The 13,031-nt window shown below is 41.5% G+C and overlaps 1 protein-coding gene and 1 pseudogene across 2 annotated transcripts in view; one reads left to right on the top strand and one right to left on the bottom strand.

The window, feature by feature from the left end:
- The window catches only part of Efhc2 (EF-hand domain containing 2), a 175,137-nt gene that overhangs the window by 31,073 nt on the left and 131,033 nt on the right, over nucleotides 1–13,031 (top strand). The gene's annotated exons all lie outside the window — the stretch shown is intronic.
- Nucleotides 7,470–12,148, bottom strand: LOC148117516 (protein spire homolog 1 pseudogene; annotated as a pseudogene).

Here is a 13,031-nt window from a genome sequence, read left to right as displayed (position 1 = left end):
TAGAGGTGCTAGTTCTAGTGATATGGACCATTAATTCTCTGTGTCCTGTAGCTTAGTCACTTTACCTCTCTGAGCATCAGTTGCCTTGATTTCATGTAACTTGGGGCTTGACTAGATGATTTTGAAGAGCTTTTTGCCTCTAGCCGCCAAGAATGATTGTTCATCCTAGAACTGGGCCTAGGGTTTTAATTACCTCAGACTGAGATTTGGTATTTAGCAGTTTGTGATATGCAATAGTTGGTTACTCTTATATATAATTTATGGTTAGTTACTTTTATAAAAAGTCAAAATATTTAGAAATGTGTTGATGACTAAATGTTTTTATGACTTTTATCTGAATGTTAAGCACCATTTACACAGACTCTACAATTATGCACTCATTTCTCTTCATTTTTCAATGGCAGATAGTTAGCATAATTTGCTATTTCATAAATGATTCTACTACAGAAAATGTCAGGATAAAGGTTGATCTTATGGGGGTATGCATGCATTTAAAAATACTATTTCATTATTTTCCATTTATTAAAACATACTTATGTTTAAATACTGACCCCTGAATTAAAATTTTGATAACTTTCCATTAATTGACCTTGAGTTTATAGTGGGCTAATTATATACTATTTTATGAATCTTTCTACTTTGGAGAATACAAAAATAATTCAATCACTTAGGTTACCTTGATTTTCTTTGTGTGCATGTGTATATACAGGAGCATGTATGTATGTGTGTGCACATGAGTGCACATGTGTGTGAAGGTCAGTGTCAACCTTGGGTATGGTTCCTCACGATTGTTTTTTGGAAACAGTCTCTCACTGGGATCTTGAGTTGATCAAGAAGATTTGGCTGGCTGGCCTTTGAGTTTCAGTACTCCCTGCCTCTGTCTCCATCCAGTGTGTGCCACCACACCTGGCTTTTTATGCTAGAGATAGAATTCAGGTTCTCATTCCTGACAATCACTTTGTTCACTGAGCCCCTTGACCTAAAAGCAAGTTGGTTTCTTTCTTTTTCTTTTCTTTTTTTTTCAAGTTGGTTTCTTATGTACTGCTTCCTTAGCAGGTGTCAGAAAAAACATAGGGTAAGATTGGGACTTGTGTTGGGGATGTCGTGGGAGGGGTTATATAAGATTTGGTTCTGGATTAGATATTATCAGGAAGAGGAGTACTTTTCTGATTGGGCATCTTAACACATCTCTGACAGAGAGAGCAGACTAGATAGAGGCTATTGCTGTAACAGGGCAAAAAGCAACTGTCACCCTATGAGCTAGGAACAGAGCGGGGAGTTAGACATATTTTTTGGTGTGGGATATCACTCATTTTCTGTCTCTGTTCACCCATGGTTATGGGAATTATCTTGTTTTTTTATTCTTTATCCATCGTAGCCACAGAGTGGCCATGTCTGGTGGTATCAACTGAAATTATTCTTATCCCCTAGAGGAGCACCAGACCAGCTGACAGTACTAGGTGGGAAAGCCTCAGGGGCTGATTTCCTTTTCTGGTCCAGTAACAGTCAAACTTTCAAATTTTCTGCAGGGGAATTTAGGACTGGTTAACTACATTAAAATATCACACGATTAACAAAAACCAATGCATAGATTCAGACTGTAGAACTCTTGTCTAAAGTCAATTAGGTAGGCATATTATAAAATATAACCACTATTCAATTTAAAGAACTTTGAAAACTGTCAGGTACTATATCTTTAAGCTGTACCTCACATTGCACATGAAAACCTTTCCATAGGTTTCTGTAGTTTTTAAATTATCCAATTCCTGCCAGAAACATTTTATGAGACAAACATGTATAATTATAACAGTGTAATTGCAGTACATTGCCATCTAATCTCGTGTTTTACTCACAATTATATAAATCTTTAGCTATTTAGCTTTAGAAAAGAAATCAAAAGGCTTGTCTAAAATCAAATAAGTCAATCCTCAACTATGTGTTCTACATTTATCATTAAGAGCAAAGCACACAATTACAGTCTTTAAATTTATGTTAAAATGAGAATTTCCAATTTCATTATATAATGCAGGTTTCTTTAATCTTCTTTAGAAATTCAGAAGGCATTTAATTAAAAAATTTCCTGAAACCTGTAATAAATGTTTTTGGAATTAAAAGAATGAGATTCGTAGGTGGGTATTTCACTAAAGAAGAGTTTGTTTTTCTCTCTATTGAGTCCTATACTTATAAAAAGGTTTATTTTTATTTTCAGTTGTTTGTGGAGGGTACTGCATGTGACTTCAGGTCCCCATAGAGGGGCCAGAAGGAGGTGTCAGATCCCATTGGAGCTTATTGTCAAGGTGGCTTAAAGCCTGAAATAGAGGTTCTACCAACCAAACTCGGGTCTTCTGGAAGAGTGTAGAGAGAGCAAGCTCTTAATCACTGAGCCATCTCTCCAGTCCTGGTTTCTGTTTCGGTTTTTAAGCAAAAGGCCATGGCTTATTCTCATTAGCTCAAAGTTCTTTTTAAGTCTTTTAAGCTGAAATGTTAGTCACTATTAGCATATCCCTATCAGAATGATTAGAATATAAGAAAAATGACAATCAATTCCTGGCATGGAATCACCATCTTAAAAGACAGTTTGGTAGCTCCTTAAATAGGCATATATTTACCACATGACCCAATAATTTCATTCCTACATACCTAAGTAAAATTTAAAAAAATATACAAAATCATGCATATATATTTTATTTTTAATTTTTTAGTATTTATTTTATATATGTAAGTGTTTGCCTGCTTATATGTATGTGTATTATGTACATTCCTGGCACTGTCAGAGGCTAGAAGAGAGAGTCAGTCTCTTATTACAATCGGTCATGAGTCCTCATGTTGGTGCTGAAAACTACACTCAGGTCATCTGCAAGGGTGGCAAGAACTCTCATCTGCAGAACCATTTTTAAAGCACTCCTATATACTTTTTGCATGTGAATTGTAAAAATTTTGTGTATATGCGTGTGTATATATGTAGTAGTACATATGTTTGAGATAGTGAGTGCATGTATGCATGTTCATTTGGAGTTCTCAGGAGCCATCCACATGTTTGTTTGTTTGTTTTTGAGATAGGGTCTGTCATTGAAACTTGGAGCTCACCTCTTTATCTAGACTGGCTGGCGAGTGAGCCCAAGGGATTTTCCTGGCACCACCTCCTCAGCTTTGGAATAACAAATGCTATATATATATATGTGTGTGTGTGTGTGTGTGTGTGTGTGTGTGTGTGTGTACTGGGGGTTGAACTCAGTTCCTCATGTTTGCACAGCAAGTACTTCAAAGACTGAGCCATTTCTGTAGCCTCCACTTGTGAATTTTTATAGCTGCATTATTCGCAATAGTCCCAACCAGGCAATAACCCAGATATCTATTTGCTTATACTGGATAAACAAAATTATTCAGCAATATAAACTAAAAAATGCTAAGACCTGGGTGAACCATAAAACTATGTAAATAAAAGTAAGTAAATGAAAGAGACCAGATACAGAAGTCTTCATATTGTGCGAGTCCCCCTACATGAAATTCTAGAAAAGAACATGTATAAGAAAAATCAAATCAATCCTTGCTTGGGTGGTAGAAATGTTCTAATTTAGATTGTGCTAATCACTCTACAGCACTATAAACGTATAAAACACCATGACCTGTGTAATTGTAAGGGATAAATTTTATGGTATAGAAATGGCAGTTTAATATATGGGTTTGTATTTTTGTCCCACAAGAAAATATCATGTACTAGGAGGTTTAAAAGCAAAATATATTTTGTCTGAAAGTTCTGGAGGTTGGCAGCTAGGTCAGTGTGGAGGGGGGCTTGAAGTCCCTCGAGCCGTGGCTGCGACTGACAGACCACCATCCTCCTGCTGCCTCTTAAGAGTCATCTGCTGTGCACATGGACTAAAAACTTTTTTTTTTAGCACAAAACCTTGCCATTCATTAACTTCCACTTTAGGCTGACTACTATTTTGCTCTGTTTATAGTGTATAGAAATCATGGGTGCTTCTCCTTCTGATTTTAAAGCAGTTGTAGATTTATCTGAAACATTTCAAACTTACTGAACACTTTTGATTTTCTATTTGAATATTGATAGTGGGAAATGGTGCAGATACTAACTGAGATTTCTAACCATATTGTTTTTAAAAGTACTTTTGAAATGATTTTGTACTTGCAAGAAATAGCAAAAATGATACAGGGAGTTCTAATGTGCCCTTTCTTCAGATTTCTCCAACAGTGACATTTTTTTCTAACCATAACAAAAGATCAAAACACATCAATTCCCTTAGATAGTTCATTTGTGTCTTCTTCATTTAGTCCTCCTCCCATTTTAAAAAGATTTTTTCATTTATTTTACATCTTTTTCTCTTTTAAGATTTATTTTGTGTGTGAGTTTTCCCTGCACGCAGGTATATATAATGTATGCATGCCTGTTGCTTTGACCTGCTGCTCTGTCCCATTGAACTTCCCCTTGTGAGAGGGCATGAGTAGGGGCAAGGTCAATGGCTCGAACTCCAGGAGACAGGCTGGCTGTAGCAAGTTCAGTTTATTTTAGGAAAGAGAAAGCCTTATATACCCTCCACATGCCCGGGGGAGGGGAAGTGCAGCACTGGCATCAGGGTCTCTCGTGGTGGCTGGCATGTCTCATGACATGCAGCTGTTGCTGGGGCCCCTTGGCAGACTTAGATTTGCTCAATTTGGAGAAGTTACACACTGCATGCTCAGATAGCCAGTTTAGTTCAGTTTAGGCCAGCAAGGGCCTGTTGGCACCCAGGCCCCTTGTGCCTGGGTAAATATCCCTCACTCCTCTATGTACCTGGTTTTTACAGAGGTCAGAATGCCTCCATTTTCATGGAACTGGAATTATCAATTTTGAGAGCCACCATGTTGATTCTAGGAATCAAACACAGGTCTTATGCAAGAGCAGTAAGAGTTCTCAACTGCCAAGTTATCTCTTTAGTCCCTGTTTTTGTTGTTGTTGTTTGTTTTTTTTTTTTAATGTGTATGGATGTTCTCCTTGTATGTGTCTTTTTGTACCATTTATATGCTTGGCACCTGTTAAGTATTTTTTTTTTTTTTTTGGCCTTCAAACCTCCCTGCTGATGCAATAATCTCAATCAGACCAAATCAGACCAAATTAGAAGATGCCCAGGTTTAATTGGTGCCAGCACTCCCCAGTGGCCCCCAGGAAAACATGGAGAGGGGACCAGTTCAGAGGGTCACCGTTTGGTGGGCTTTCTTGGAGAAGGAGTTTGGACTGAGGCAACTCCCAGGGGAGGTGACTCAAAATAGATGCCAGGACCCTGGGGTGAAGCCCCCAACTAAACACTTCAGACTCTTTGTATAAAGGGGTATTAGGGAGCTGAGGTGACGCTTTTAACCAAACATCCTAGACTCTTTTGGGATAAAGAGGGGGGGTGCCCACAGTACCCACAGAGACCAGAAGGTGTCAGATTCCATGGAAGTGGAGTTACAGATGAGCTACTAGGTGGGAGCTGGGAATTGAACTTAGGGCCTCTGGAACAGACTCTTAACAGATGAACTATTTCTTCAGCTCCAAAGATTTATTTTTATTATTTTAAATTATGTATCTCTGTGTGGGTAGATGTACATGAGTGCAGGTGCCTGTGGAGGCCAGAGGACTTTGGATGCCCTGGAGTTGGAGTTACAAGTTGTGAGCCATCTAATGTCAATTCTGTGATCCAACATCTGCACAAGCAGTGCTCTAAATTGCTGAGCCATAACTCTATTTCCCTCCTCCTCCTTCTCGGAGTTCCTTCACCATTGCTTAGCTTTGCCTGTTCTTTCATTTCATATAAGTGAAATCTTATTGTGAGTCTATTCTGGAGTCTGGAGTCTGACTTAGAAGATGTGAGCTATAACTGTGACAATATGTATACATTAAATTCACATGATAGTCTACCACGAAAGATTTCTTGGTATTTGTACAGTGATTTTTAGTCCTCTTAACTGATAACCTCATTTTTAAACATGTAATTATGTTTCTCCTTCTGAGTTTTTTTCTGGGGGGGCGATATTTGAAGGTGTCAAAACTTTCAATTTACTTTAATTTTGTTCTTCTATTTAACTTGTTTTGGCATTGTCTTATGTTGTTGTTGTTTTGATATTTGCTCTTTTGAGGTTTTTTTTTTTTGAGAGGGAGGGAGAAAATGCAAACAATAGGACCTAAGGTTGAGTGGAGAGAGGTGGAGAGAATCTGAGAAGATTCAAGGGAGGGGAAAATCAAAATATATTGTATGAAAGCATTTTTAAATAAAAATGAAAAGCACCTGTTTTGACTAGGATCTTCAGTGTGCTGGTGTGACAATAGGTCTTTTGATAAAGAGTATTCTCTAGGGACACTTATCATTCTCTCTCCCAGCCTCCTTCCATAGATTTTTTTATTGCCTTATCATGTGTTTATAATTTTGGTTGCTATCCATCCCCTCTTCTTCTGCAATTCTGTTTTTCTATCCTGTTATACATTTCTTCCCTCTTCTTCTTGCATATCATATGTATTACCTTCCTCACTCCTTGCCTTAATGCCTCCTTTCCCCCTCCTTCATGGGCTCATTTCTAGTTTCCTTTGAGTGTGAATAAAGGCCACGTAACACTTTTGTAAACTTTTTATCAAAGGTATAAAGAAATGAAAGAGTAATGATGCTCATTCTAAAAAAACTGAAATAGGAAAATAGTAGGCAAGGAGATGATGCAAAGATACCCAGAAATGTTCATCTTTGGTTTTTTTCCTTCAGTATGGTTCCATCTCATTGTTTTTTGTCCCCATGTTATTTTTTTATTTCTTTGTTCCATCTCTGGATATTTTTTTATTTTATTTTCTATTGGACTTTTTTCTGTCTCTTTGTATTCATCCCATTAATGTTTCTTTTCATTCCTCTCTCTCTGCATCTCCCAACCATGAAAGCCCTATTTAGCTTTCTTCCGTTTTCCTACTTTGTTTTCCTGTTGGGAGCTTTGGAGTGGCTTCTTTGCAGAATATCACCATCATTATCATCAATATTATCAGAGTTACCTCCCTTTATCCTCAGATATGGCGCTTGGGTGCATATGTCTCCTGCACTGGAGAATTATCAGAAATGAACGCCACATCAAGTGGTTTGGAAGGGAAGTTCTTTGGAAACTTGACCCTTCTTGACACTCAGTCAGACTGAGGTTTAGACCCTAAATTTACCATTTATTACCCGTTTCATCTTGGTCATATTTTATTTTATTTTTTTATTTTTTTTCAATGTGTAAATTTTTGTTTTATTTTAACAAACAGCAATGTAATTCAAAACTTTTATGTTCCCTATATTACCTAAACTTCAGTCCTCTATCAGCAGTTAGAAAAATAAAAAGCTTACCAACTTTGTAGTGTTGAGTTCATGATACTACATATAGTACCACACATCTCTTCAACACGGATTGTTTTTAGAATGACTGCAAAAACAACTTTCTGGTTTAATTTGAAAGGACTGAGACTTGAAATCTAGGAATTAAGTCAATGTACAAATCAATTATTTAATTTTTACTTGTCTTGGGAGAACTAATTCCCATTGCCAATAACAAATGCCTTTCAAATATTAATGGATATGTTACAATATTTACAAACATTCTTACATACTCTGACCTCATGGTCTGTGGGACCAATGGAACTGTGCTCACACCTAGAGGGGTCAAGAGGGACAACATCCAGATGTATTCAGGAGATGCACTGGACTCTGGGGTCGGCCAGAAACAACTGCTGAACTAAAGCAGCAGCGCAGCAGGAAAGCAGGGCGAATAGCCTGCACATGTGGCTACCGGAGGGCAGGAAGCTGATAACTGGCAGCTAAGACTGAGAAGCAAGCTGCGCACAAGCTGAGCCAGCTCTGGAGTGCTTAAGTCTATGGAATCCTAGCTTCACGAGTGCTGGGGGAGTGAAGTCTGTCTTGTAGACAAGGTAGAGTTAAACACGCATCTATTTTGGTGTTCCTCAAACAACGATAATTTTATTCTACCAGCTCAACCTTGTTATGTGCCATTTTTTCCACCACTTCTTCGCAGGTTGTTTCACTGAGCATGGCATACATTTGAACTCTTCACACACTTGGTAAATCCCATTAATGTGCTGAAAGATTTACATCCTGATGCTCTAGGAAAAGTGCTCACGATGCCCAAATTACAATGCACAGCACCATAAGCCTGAAGGAATGAAGTCATAGCCATGAGACTTACTAGGTCATTGATTTGGAAATGTAAATGAAATTTTCACTTGGGGAATGGGGCTCAGTGTCTCATGTGGGAAGTCACACAGTAATTAGTCACTGTTTTACAGAAGCAGGTCACCCTACATGCATGCTTATAAACCTACACAGGTACCTCCATTCCTTCTTCCTTGCTCCCTTCCAGGAGGTCATCCTTTTTTTTTTTATTTATGCCTGGGGCCAGAGTGTGTAAAGTTCAAGTGGTCTCAGGGAAAACTATATAACTGGGATTCACACAATGCAATTTTTATAGCTCTTAGACAACAGTCTTAAAAACAGCTGGAATGCAGTTGGTAAGGGTCTTCTGGTGGCCCACTTCTACATGCAGTACAGAGGAACTACTAACATGCATGACTTTAGACAACTGGTAAAGTTTATTTCGTCAGTTATAAGTAATTTAAAGCCATTTACTAAACTATAAATTTCAATGCATTAGAAATGACTATGGGAGCATTTCTGAGGTGTCGCTGTCAATTTAATGTAGAAATGTTATTTTACCTTGATGTTGGTATGAAATGCAACTGTCATGCCCTTTATTAAATGGAGCTGTCATCGGTGGTGACTAGGAGAGCGTTTTTAATAGCTTTCAGGAATTACTGTGCATGTGCCTTAACTGATTTTCCAAACGTTAGTGGCAATCTGATTGCCTGGCTATTTCTAAGCATATGGGAACGAGGGACAGACAAGGCATGAGTCACAGGAACCCACACGACCTGCCAACTGCCCTCGCTCAGATGCTCAGGAGCATTTACAAGACAACTAGTGCAAAAGCATCCAAAAATTATGCATGGCAGCAGGTTAATTTTCCTGAAGTTTTAAAGAGTCAGGATTTTTCTTTTAAAATTCATTTATAAAAATAATCTTCAGTTTGAGTCTCAGGTATCAAACTGTGGTTAACTAAGTCATGATGGCCACGCTATAAAGTTATGGAAAATGTTGCTAAAACCATCTGAGCTGCGGCTCCTCTGCAGCCACACCTGTCACAGGTCACCAACACACTAAGTTGCTTGACAAAATTTTAGTCTTCCTTTTTCCTCAAACGTCCACAAAATTTTAATTCTTAAATGTGTATTATAAAACTATTCAGAACTATAATAAATTCACAACAGGGAATGGAGGCCTGTTAGCAGCTCGAGAGACACTGAGACATGGTACCTGGGCAAACCCAGCAACTCACAGAAGTGGCCACCTATACGGCTTACTTGATGTTCTGCGCTGTGCAGCCAGAGCCCCAAAGGAGGAGAGTATCAGCAAGGCCTTCTAGGTTTGTGCTGTGAGATAACAGACACCCTGGCCCACCCCAGGGAGCCGGAGTGTGGCAGGGCTTTGGACCCTTATGTACATGGATAGGAACACTGTCAAGTGGAATGCCAATATGACTTACTGCTTAGAACTGTGCTAACATCAACACTCTGTCAGACTGACTTCATACACAAGAAGCTTTTTGCCTTAGTCAGGAAATTATCTGAAGAACATCGAGGAACTGAACTAAGGAAGTGTCTGGCTTCCCTATTCACACACACAAAATCAAGTTTTAGGCTTTCTGAGTGCAAATGAACAACTGGCTGACCTGCCTCGTACCGATATGAACCGATATGAACACAGCCTTGCATCTGTGCCACAAGGTGCAGCACAAGCCTGACCTGTTGCGGATGGAGCCCGCTAAGGAAAACCCCTGGGAAGTCCTGCAGCATGGCTGCACCGAGGCTGCCCCTGGGCACGAACGCAAAGGGAAGGCACAGGACTCAGATCTCATTGATAGTCCTTTCTGAGGGGCAGTACTCCGAGGGGCCCGCTGAGGACATGTAGAAAGACTGTGTCTTCCTTTTCAACCGGGCTCTTTTGTTGGCCAACACCAGGCTGCGCCGGCTGGAGCTGATGATTTCGGAGATGAACTTTTTGCAGTCCACACACACCTCCATTGTACTCCAATCCTCCATCAATTCTTTGGGAAACTGGAGTTCTTCATCTGATTTGTCCACCGACCTCGATTTTGAAGAAAACCTGGCGATACTACGAAGTGGCCTATGGTGACCAGTGGAGAGTTTTTCTGACCTCGTACAACTTTCCCCCCTTTGCAAGGCAGAAGGTCCCAACGAGAAGATGGGTAGAGTGGAATATGGCTTGAAGGGCAGCCGCATCTTTTTGCAACACTGTGAGCACACGGGCCTCTTACAGAACTGACAGGTGTAAGACCACGTGAAGAAGGAAAACCTCCGGGTTCGGCAACAGAAGCAGAGCTTTCCTTTTTTCAGGGCAGTGTAGACATCCTTATACTGTTGGTACTTTTCCAGCTCCGCTTTCACCAGGACCTGACGGATGTGCATCACTTCCTCCACGGTGAGAGCAAGGCACTCCACTGGGTAGCAGAATTCCTCAAGAGAGAGCGAGCTCTGCCTGGATGGCGGCAGAAACTGGTTGGTGTTTCCTTTTCAATGGAATGGCGCCTCTGGGGTGGTTGCCGTCTCTCTGGCTGTGGTGTTGACGAGATAGGTAAGAATTTCGGAGGCTTCTTCCTTGCGCACATGGCCTCCAGTACTGGGTCCTCATAGAGGGAGGGAGATGCACTGCTGCTGCTGGTTGACTTGTGCAGAGTTTCCTCCTCAGAGTCAGAGCTGTCCAGTTCAGCCAGGGTTGGAGCTTTGAGGAGTTTCTTCCGCTGGGCAGGCCCAGGCTGGGCAGCGTTTAGCCCATTTTCCTTTGTTTGAGATGTTAAGCTTCCATTCACCAATGATGATTCCCCAACATTCTTCGGAGATTCTGGGGTAGTGACGTCTAGTCTGCTCCGCCTAATTTCTTCTGGTGACACAGGCCGCAGCTTTCTTTCTGCTTTAATTTCTTCTAATATTCTTTCATGGAGGCTTCGTGGTCGGGGTGGGGTTGGTTTCAATTTCCTGGCTGATGCTGGATTTAAAGGAGGTCTTGATCTGATGAAGTCAAGGATGATCTCATGAGCACTCTTTCTTAACCGAGGGGGAATGTCACCATTGACCATTACTTTCCTCAAGGTGTATCTTTTGCACCGAATGTCATCCATGAGCATCTCATAAGGGGTAAGCTGGTATTCAATGGGCAACGGGTTGTACTGCCGCTGTTGGACCTTCTTAAGTTTTACCCCATTTCGCAAATCCCGCATCACCTGTACCCAGAATCGTGCCCAGTCTGCATTTTTCAGGTCCTCCAGATCTGTGCTAGATTCATCAGTCTTTTCCATTTCTTGAATCTTCTTAAGATTCTCCTTTGCACTCTTAATTTTGGTCAGAAATGTATGCGGCTCCATGGTTTCTGCAAACAGTGCCCGACATACTGCCTGATAATGATTTGGTGCCTCCGACTCAGCTGGGAGATGAGCAGCACATATCTTCATGACATCTTGATAGGACCGAATAGCTGAGATGTTTCTCTTTTCTCCATCTTCAACCTCGGGGCCTTCATCTGCGGCCTCATATCCTTCATCATGGTTACCATCAGCCTCCACAGTGTTGGCCATTTGGTCGATGAGCTGCTCTAGAGGAGGGCCCAGCTCCCTCTCTTCATTTTCCTTCAAGCCATAGTCCAATGCTTTATAAATAATAATTCCCAGGGATTCAATAACCTCTGTTTCTGTACAATGTGAATATCCCAATTTACCGGAGGCGGGGGGGGGGGGGGGGCGGCTCTCCTTCTTCGCCAGCGGTGGGCGCCAGGGTGACGGCCCTGTCCCTCCAGACGCGGATCTGCGCGGCTGAGCGCACGCGGCGGTGGGGCTGGCGGCGGGCGACGGTGGCGCGCAGGGAGCCGCAGCACTGGAAGCACACGGCCCACGCCTGCTCCTCGTTGATGGGCTGGTTGTAGAGCCACAGGATCTCCTCCAGGCTCAGCGCGTCCCGGGAGTCTCCGGTCGCGCCGAGCTGCGGCGTCTCGCCGCCTGGGCTGGAGGGCTGCGCCATGCGGCCGCGCACCGGCGCTCCGGCTTGCCGCATCTCCTCAGCGCCGGAGCATCGTCTCCGCGAGCCGCCGCCTCCGCATCTTCGGGCCGCCGCCGCCCAGGCCGGCCGCGCGCCGCCGCCCTTGGTCATATTTTAAACATCTGTTGTCCTGTTTTCTCATCTGTTCATTAGAAATAACAAGATGTACCTTAGAGTATCCCTGAACAGTAAATGGATAATGCACATTGGGCATCTAGCCCATGGTGGTAATTATGCAGAATTAATTCCCGTTGTTTACCTCAGGCTTGTTTTGTTTGCTTGCAGGGTCAGGAGAGCAGTGTTCCTAGAGAGAGGGAGGAAAGAACCAGCACTCTCCCAGGCTATCGCCCATGTTGCATGATTTCTTGTGTTTTTCTTTGAAAGCTATTACAGTATATTGCAGAACAAGTCTGCATTTTGCCAATGACATCATTGTGTTCTACCAAGAAGCTATTAAGTCATCCATGTGTTGCCCTTCCCAATTATTCCTCTATGTGCTATTTTGACTTGGGATACTACAGATACTTTTTAAAAACAATTAGTACTTAAACAGGAGGGTTTGTGATGTCTCATTTTAGCAAATTAATTGTCTTTTAGGAGGAATGGCTATACCTACCTACCTGTTTTTATTAATCTGAAGTAAGAGCAACAAGTAATAGACTGACAACTGTGCTAGTATTCTGAGTGTGTACAGCTTGTACAGATTTCACAGCATGGTAATTTGTCTCGGTCAAGGCAAATTAGTGTAGATATGTTATGTTTAATTGGAATGCTGTTTCTTTTGCAATTCATGCTGGTTTCTCCTTTTTGCTCTTGCCACAACATCTTTTCCAAGGGCATTGATTCTATTTGCCTTTGCTTCTGC

This window comes from Myodes glareolus, chromosome X, assembly GCF_982192425.1.
Source record: "Myodes glareolus chromosome X, mMyoGla1.1, whole genome shotgun sequence".
Lineage (NCBI taxonomy): Eukaryota > Metazoa > Chordata > Mammalia > Rodentia > Cricetidae > Myodes > Myodes glareolus.
Note: the sequence above shows the minus strand (reverse complement) of the source record. Positions and strands in the feature narration are given on the sequence as shown.